Source organism: Tenrec ecaudatus, chromosome 4, assembly GCF_050624435.1.
Source record: "Tenrec ecaudatus isolate mTenEca1 chromosome 4, mTenEca1.hap1, whole genome shotgun sequence".
NCBI classification, from domain to species: Eukaryota; Metazoa; Chordata; class Mammalia; order Afrosoricida; family Tenrecidae; genus Tenrec; species Tenrec ecaudatus.
This window is the reverse complement of record NC_134533.1, coordinates 95,294,898-95,304,021: the sequence shown is the minus strand read 5'-3', so window position 1 is coordinate 95,304,021 and position 9,124 is coordinate 95,294,898.

The window sequence follows — 9,124 nt, the reverse complement described above, 5'->3', positions numbered from 1 at the left end:
TCACTATAAAATGGGTGCAGAAGCTGATGTGGTGAAGACAGAGGATGGTGCCTAGCTATTAAAAGATATAATATCTGGGATCTTAAAGGTTTGAAGTTAAATAGGCGGCCATCCAACAGTGAAGCAACAAGCCCCCATAGAAGAAGCACACCACCCAATACTATCATGAGGTCTCATTGGGACCGGGTAATGGGTATCAGAAGATTCACAACAAATAAACAAACAAAAATGCATTGGGGAGAACGAGGGGGATTGGAGAGGAGACCCAAATCCCATCTGTGGACAATGGAAGCTCTGCCCACATAGGGGTCGCAGGGAGGGGATGAATCAATCAGGGCACGATATACCTCTGATCCCTGAACACCTCCTAACCCCTGCTATATCAACCACAGTGTAGCTTCTCCATTAAATTAGACGGGAGCATGCACATATTTTAGGCAAGGGATAAAACTCACAACACTTGGAAGCCAGGAACAGGAATGGAAATAGAGATACCAAAAGGGTAGAGGGAAGTGGGGGAGAGATAGGAAGGGAGGGGGTTACCAATTGCAATAAATGGCACATAACCACATGTCTCCATCCAGGGGGAAGAACAACTGAAACCAGAGGGGAAGGGAGACAGTGGTGTGAGATTTGAAAATAATTAACAATCTACAATCTATCAAGGGGCCACGAGGGTTGGGAGTGGAGAGGGGTTGGAGAGGAGCTGATCCCCAGGGCTCAATGGAAAATAAAAGTCTAGAAAAGAATGATGGAAAATATGCACTAGTATGTCGGATACAATTGATGTATGGATTGTAACAAGAGTTGTAAGAGGCCCCAATAAAATATCTAAAAACAAAACAAAAACCCTGCAGCTTTTAATTTATAGATAGCTTGCAGATTAATTGTATGTAATTATATACATTTATGCCATTTCTTGACTTTTTCTTTCTTTTTTTAGGATTTGTCCCCATTTATGAATTGCTCCTTGAATGGAAGTAATTTTGTTTCAATTCCTCATTGTTCTATATTAACTATGTGACTCTGATGAGCCCTCCTGGCATAGTGGTTACATGTTGGACTGCTAACTTCAGGTAATCAGTAGCAAACTACGAGCTGCTTCCTTGGAGAAAGATGAGGCTTTCAACCACTGTGAAGAGTTCCAATCTCAGACACCCCCAGAGGCTGTTCTCCTTTGTCTTGTGGGGTCACTATGAGTCAGAATTGACTCAATGGCAGTGAAGTTAGTTTTTATGTAACCTGTGCAAGCTACTAACCTTCTTGAAATTCTATGCTCTCATTCATAAAATGGAAAGAATAAAACTTATTTTATATATTTTGTACTGAATTAAATGAGGAAATACATTTAAGTGAGACTAAAACAATATATTGTGTTCTGAAATTATTAAACAAAGTTCATTGGATTTCATTAAATTTGAAGTACATTTCATTTAATTAAGAGTATTGCCCAAGCCAATTTTTGATTTTATGACAGACTATTCCTGATTAGAATTACAGAGAAAAATGTTCCATTCTTTGTCCAAAAGCCTACTATGCCTAATTTTTACCATCCTGTTTATCTGAAGACAAAATAGATCATTGCTTACTATTACAGAATAATTTACTCTAATATGTTTGGTGCAGTTGTACATAGGTCTAAACAGCATAATTGCTTTACTCTTGGTCCTGTGTTTTGGCAAGCAATGAGAAGTTGCAGGGAGGTACCTCTCTGATTATGTTTAAACTATAATCAGTGGCCATTTTGAAGCTCTGATAAGGGAAAAAGTGTAAAGAGTAATTAGAAAAATATATCAGGGGAAATCAATAAAATAGTGTGGTTATTGATAAGGTTCAGAGGTGACTTATTATATATGTCAAAATGAAAAAAAAATTCCTAATGTGTCTCAAATATATGTATATGTGAAAATCTAAATCCTGTATTGATTTATTAAAGAGATATTATGAAAACAATGATTAGATATTTTGTTTGGCAATGTTGTAGATAAAATAATTAACCAATGCATGGTAATGTAGTTGAAGACACAGATAATACATTTAACTGACACAGAGCAGCTAGACAACCATGGTATCCAATTTAAGTGTTACATTCAAAACTCTAAAGCTTTCTGGTGTTTTACTTTTAAGTCTATTTATTTTTAATAGAATTTTTTAAACAAGGGATTTTAGAGTTATATAAGATTATACAGAAAAAAAAACCAGAGAATTTCCATAAAGCTCTCTTCCCCCTACACTATTTCCTGTAGTATATTACTTACAGTCGATAGACCAAAATTGATCCATTGTTATTTACTAAAGACCAGAGTTTACATTCCCTCTTGGTGTTGTGTTGTGAAGTCCCATGAGTTTTGACAAATGCATGGTGTCCTTGCCCACCGTGACAGTGTAATATATTTTCCCTGCCCATAAATTCCAGTGCTCAGCCTCTTCCCCCTTTCCTTCTCTTCTTGAATTCCTAGGAACCAGTATTGTTTCCTTTTTTCTTTTTGTATTGTCTACAGTTTCCCATTTCCAGGATGTTACTTACATAGTTGGTATCATAAAAGATGTACCCTCTTCAGACAGGCCTTTTTCCTATAGCAATATTCATTTAAGGTTGTTCCATGTCCTTTCCTATCTTGGTAGCTCATTGATATGTATTGCTGAGTTATCCACCATTGTTTGAAGGTACCACTGTTTATTCATACAGTCGCATAAACTGCCATTGAGTCAATTCAACTCATAGTGATCCTAAGGAGGGTTTCTAAAGGTGTAAATATTTATGAGAGTAGGGAGTCTCATCTTCTCCTAGAATGCTAATGAAACAGAACCAGTGACCTTGACATTAGAAGCCTAGTGCCTACCCCAAGCATCAAACTAAAACCCAAACAGCCCAGGACTGTCAAGTCCAGTCTAATTCATAGTGAATATACATATCCTGTAAATCTTTGTGGAGACACCTAGCTTCCTCTTTCTCCCAAGGAATGGCTGGAAGAGTGGAACAATTGACCTTGTGGTGAACAATTCAAAGCTTATCCACCAAACCACCAGGACTTTTTCACAGCACCTGTTTTTTATATGTACACACATTTGCAAATAATTTAGGTAAATACATAAAAGTGCAATTTCCAGATAATCAGGTAGGCTTTAGCTTAACTTTATGAGTCTGATAGATAGGCTTCTAAAGTGGTTATACTAATTTCTATTCCCCAAAGCAATGAATGAGTCTTACTCTTGCTCCCCAAGCTCACCAGCATGTAGCTTTTTCAATGATCAGGATAGTAGACTGCTTACCATCAACCTGCTCTGAGAGAAAGATGAGGTTATCTGCTCTCTTAAAGATTTGCAGCCTCAGAAACCCCATATGAGATTGCTCTGAATTGGAGTCCACTCAGATGTCAGTGGATTTGGTTTTCTGCTTGGAATATGTACGTAGCAGTATTTTATTACTGATAGAACATTATGTATTCATAATCCCTACTGATATGATGGTGATTATCTTTTCAACATTATATTACATTATTTGATGATGTTTCTGGGTGGAACTTTTGCCCATTTTATAATTGGACTTTTTCTTATTGTTAAGTTTTAAGAATGATTTATATATTTGGATATAAGTGTGAATATAATCACATATTTGTTTTGTGAATATTTTCTCACAGGCCTTCAATTGTATTTCATTATCTTTGGAGTGTCTTTCACAAAGCAGAGTCTGCCTTGTTTTATACATTTTGAATTAAGGTCCTGTTTCTTATTCACAGATCTATATGTTATGAAGTAGAGGTTAGAATTCTTCCTTTATTTTTATAATGTGTTCATTGACATTGATGTGGACAGCTATTTTGAAATAACTGTGGTTAAATTTCAGAGGAATAATTTTTCTTTTTGTTGGGTTAGGGACATGTGTTGATATGCTGGTTTGGGACATCGAGTAATTTGTTAGCTGTTACTATTATTGTTGTTGTGTTTGGATGTCAATGTGTTCAAAATGTTGTGTTGCTTTCCCTGCTCCTACAGCAAAATTTTGTTCTGCATTTACAGCTGATGATTCAGCTATATTTCATTTTTTTCTTCCCTTTTTAGCATAATGTTTCTCTACTCACTAAGAATGAACAATAACAAGGATCAAGTGTAGATCTGGTCATTTTTTCCTAATGCTGCAGTATCTGGGATACTGCATTTCATTTTATTACATACCTTGAAAATAGCTAGAAAGCAGATTTGATTCTATTGTTTAGTTATTGTTATGCCTGAGCCAGGGTCTTTAACAAAATAACTTCTTTCAGGGATTCTCATAATTGATTCTCAAAGATTTACAATTGCTATATTGAGGCTCCTCGAATGTCCCTTTGGTTTCCCAGGTCTGTGGCTCTTCACCAAGGAGAAAGCCACGTCTTTCTCATGAGGAGAAGCCCATGGTTTCTAATGGTCCACCTGGGGGTTAGCAGCCCAACTCCTAACTCACTGTGGGCCCAGGGCTCCTTCATATTCCACAGTTCCTTAAAAACAACCCCATCACAGCTATAGGAAACTCTTTTAATTTCTCAAAGATGCCATATTATTTGGGCATTCTGGAATTCTGCAGGACTCTCTGGTGGCACAGTGGTTATGGGCTTGGCTGTTAACCAAAAGATAGGTAGGTGTGCTGAACCCACTGGTGTCTCCATGGGAGCAAGCTGTGGCAGTCTGCTCCCATGAAGAGGTCAGCCTTGGCACCTTGGTTGGGTTGTTCAACTCCGTTCTACAGAGTTCCTAATGAGTCAGAGTCAGCTCAGAGCTAATGGTGAAGTTTGGTGTGATGTTGGGTCTTTGCACATGCTTTTTCCTCCGCTACCTTCCTGGGAAATATTAATGCATGCACTATTGTTGAGCTCCTGGAAAATATGTATGACTCCCAAAGCCAGAGTTGTTCTGAATATGCACACTACCGTTATGCCCAATGACAATTCATTAAAAAAATAATTTTATTGGGGGCTCTTACATATCTTATTACAATCCATATATTCCTCCAATATGTAAAGCACATTTGCACATATGCCGCCATCATTATATTGAAGCATTCTCTTCCCACTTGAGCCCCTGATATCAGCTCCCCATTCCTGCCCCCCCTTCCCCAGCCCACCCTCCATCACAAACCCTTGATAAGATATAGGTTATTTTTTCCATATCTTACATTGTCCTCCATCGCCCCTCACCCACTTTTCCATTATTCGTCCCCCTGGGAGAGGATTCTAGATTGACCCTTGTGATTGGTCCCCCCTTTTCTCAGGACCCTCACACTTTATTATTATTGCTTGCAAATTCCTAGATAACAGACAGCAACTTTTTCAACTTGTATGATCATAACCTAGAATTTTTTTATATATAAATGTTTATTAACGGGGCAAGTAAGTAAATGTTTAAAACTACATTTGTTTATTTCTAAAATAGGGAAATAGCATGAAACACTCTTAAGTACATTATTAAATGTATTATCATCAATTTTTTGGTGAAGGAATTAAATATGATGTATAAAATTTTAGTAGTTCAAAAATACAGAGTTTAATATAATTAATGTGTCTGATATTTAGTCAAACATCAAATCTGGGTAGTGAAGCATATTTTGGATAATGAGATAAAAGTGATGCCTTAAAGTTGGGATGTAAATTTATCGTCTTTAATTTACCAACACATTATAGAAATACTTATATCTTTTTTTATGATTGAAACTCTCAAGAGAACACAATGAAATAATTCCACATAAACTGACTTTGAAAGGGAAAATAAAAACTACTCATTTTTCATGAATAATATAATTGGAATTATTTTGCCTGTAGAGACCTTATTACTATATTCCATTTTCTCAAAAAACATTATAACAACAATTGATGTTTTGTTCACCAAAACCTTTTGCTATTATAGTATGTAGGAAGCCCGTTTACATGAAGGTATTATAAAAATATGGGTTACTTTATATATTTTTGCTATCTCTATTCTCCTATGTAAAATTAGATTGAAATAAATTAGCAAGGCTATTACTTATCTCCAAATCAAGTCAATAAGTTCGTATTTTTTAAATTACGTACCTATTAAGATGACTTTATTCACTAGACTTTACTTATCAATTGTATCTATGGCATTGTCTGAATGTTGCTCAAGGAAATGTTTGACAGGTTTTCCCTAAAGGAAAGGAAAATCTGGTCTAGAAATAGAATTCATGAGCATTTCATTTGTATGATGCTCCAGGGACTTTTTCACATGCAAGAGTTTCACAATTTACAGGGTTCTGATTCTTTTCAGAAATGTGTACCATTACTATTTAACATTTCTTTTGATTGAGAACAAAGCATTTCATGCTGTTAAAATCACTGAAAGTAAAACCCACAGTACTTGGGTACATGTCTTAAAGCAAATCTATACTTAGCCATTTTGACAACACTGCTAACAAGTACTATTGCTCTGGTGTTACTTTTGCTGGCTTCTTGCCTTTCCGTGCTATTTCCTAATAAGGCCAATATTCCAAACACTACCTTAGTGCTGAAAAAATCCTAATCAGCATTGATTGCTTTCGGTATCTGGTGAGTCAGTTACAACTTAGGAAGCATCACAATACATCTGTCAGATTTCAGGGGAAGTGCTATTTTCAGTGAATTGTTAGTTTGAGTTTGGTGATTTGTATGCATTTCTACTATTATGCTAGAAACAACGAGTTTTTCTACTTAATAACACTGTATTTTAATCATGTATTTTATTCACAAGATTTAAAAATTGTTAGCAATATAATGAATAAAAATTTAATTTGTAAATATTTATAAAATTGATTTGCACAGGTCTCACTTTTCAAATGAAAAAAAAAAATAAAGAAACCAGAGGTGTGGAAAAGTGAAATAACTTGCCTCTGGCATAATAGTAGCAAGTGCCAGAGCTGCTACCAGATCACCACTTTCCTGATTTTATTCCAGAGGGTCTATCTCTGTAAAACCTCTCACTTAAAATTTTTTTTATAAGTTTGCCATAAACTTTATGCCACACATCAAGATTTTATTTAAACAAGCATTTGTTTTCCCCTACTTAAAACAACAAACAAGCAAAACACCTTTAATAATATTTCTGTCCTATTGTCAAATAGAAACACAATAGTAGTTATTCAGATTCTGCTTAATATACAGCAGTGAACTCTCTCAAAACCATTAAGAAATATTTCTACCTTGCTTCTACCACTGGCACATCCAACTCCTGTTTTGAATGTTCAACCCCTTCCCCCTCCCTTATCTAAACTCAAGTCTCTCTCCCAAGCCATCCCCAACCTCCCCTTCCTACTAGGAATGTCCCAGTTCTGCTTGCTTTGGACAGTGCTGTAAGTCTCACACTAGAACAATAGTATACCAATTTCTTTCTTCTAAGTGACAAATTGTCTCCGACCAAAGTCCTTGCATTGTCTTTTTTTTTAACTTATTGGACATACCGCAGATTTCCAAAAGAATGCTCCTTAAAAGCAAAATAACAAGAATTCTACTTACTTATATTGGGTGCATTATCAGGAAAGCAACTTGCTAGACAAAAATATCATATTAAATATTCTTAGTGTGTTATTTTGGGAGACTAGACACTCATATGTGTGTAAGAAATACTTTTATATGCAAGCGCAAATGAGTATTGAGAAAACATCCCAGCCCAGTCCAGATCAAGTTCATAAATCCGATATTACCCCAAATGTTGATACTAGTCAATAAATTCTTCAGACTCACATATCCATACAATGATGCCGAATGCAGAAAGAGCACAGGCAGTCGGTAGAATGTCTTGTGGATCCAGTGGCAGTAGAAGCCTCTCAACACTGGCATAGGTCTCCACCTATGCCAGTACCCAGGGCTCAGGCTGCATCAAGGTAGCGCCATATGGTTTCTCTTTAGGAATGTCGCCCATGGAGTGTGAGTTTGTTCTGCCTCCAATGAAGTATTTATCTCCTTAGCACATCCAAATGAGGTCATCAAGCTGCGACCTGACAGGCTAAACGCCACCCCTTTACTCTTAAGTCTCACATTGACGACACATTATGTAATTACTACACTGAGCTAAAATAGAGAAACTCTCAATAAGATAGACAATAGTCACACAATGAACCCAAACATACCAGCAATCATGAAGATGGCACAGAACTGGAGATTATTTCCCTTTGTTATTCATAAAGTCTATAAAAGCTGGAAATGACTGATCTGCAAAACAACAAAAACAGAAAAGTTGTAGCTAGCTTTTAACTTATTTTCAATTCCATGGTAGAGGTTCATGCAGGGATATCTGTATTCAAATTCTAGGTGAGCCTGATGACTCAGTTTCTTCAACCATGAAATAATACTTAACACACTGGGTTGCTAAGAATGCAATATATAAAATGAAATATATATAATTAAATTTTTCTACAAACTTTTTGAAGCCCCTTCATACATACATTACTTGATTTCAAGGAAATGGCTCATACACTGTGGAAGCTGGGATATCTCAAACACATCTGTTAAGCATCAGGCTGGATAATTTTCCTTACTCACATAATTGCAGGAATTGACAAACCCAAGTTCTAAAGGTTAGAAGGATGTTTCAGGAACTGATGAATCCAAAATATGCATGTCCGATGGCAGGCTGCTGGCTCACACCACAAGCACTGGATGGCAGGGCAAGAATAGCTGGGAAGAGGATTGAGAGAAAGGAAAGTTTGTCAGAACATCCATGTACACTGGGTAGGTATAGTTTTCAACCTTAAGGACACTTTTCTTTTAACTGATTGGGTGCTCAGATCTGATTGAAAAATTCAGGTTGGTTGCATACTATCTGAGAAAACAAACAAGCCAACAAATACTGAGAATCAGGGTCTAGCTAAATTGACACATAATTTTAATCATTATGTTATTGACAGTAGTTGTTTTCTAGTATTGATGAAAAGCAGAAGTAGGGAAAAAAGGATTTCTTACGGTCACCAATGTTTAAGACTGAAGAGCTTCCATTGAGACCATAGTAGAAGCTATTAGGATCTGAAACACTACACAATTCACTTCCAATTCAGTGTTTATAACTTCTGCATCTTTGAATGAGAAAAACTGAGTGGATTTCTCCATAATAAGCATCTAGTATATTACTATAGATGACATGCAAATGGCATGTGAAGAAATCA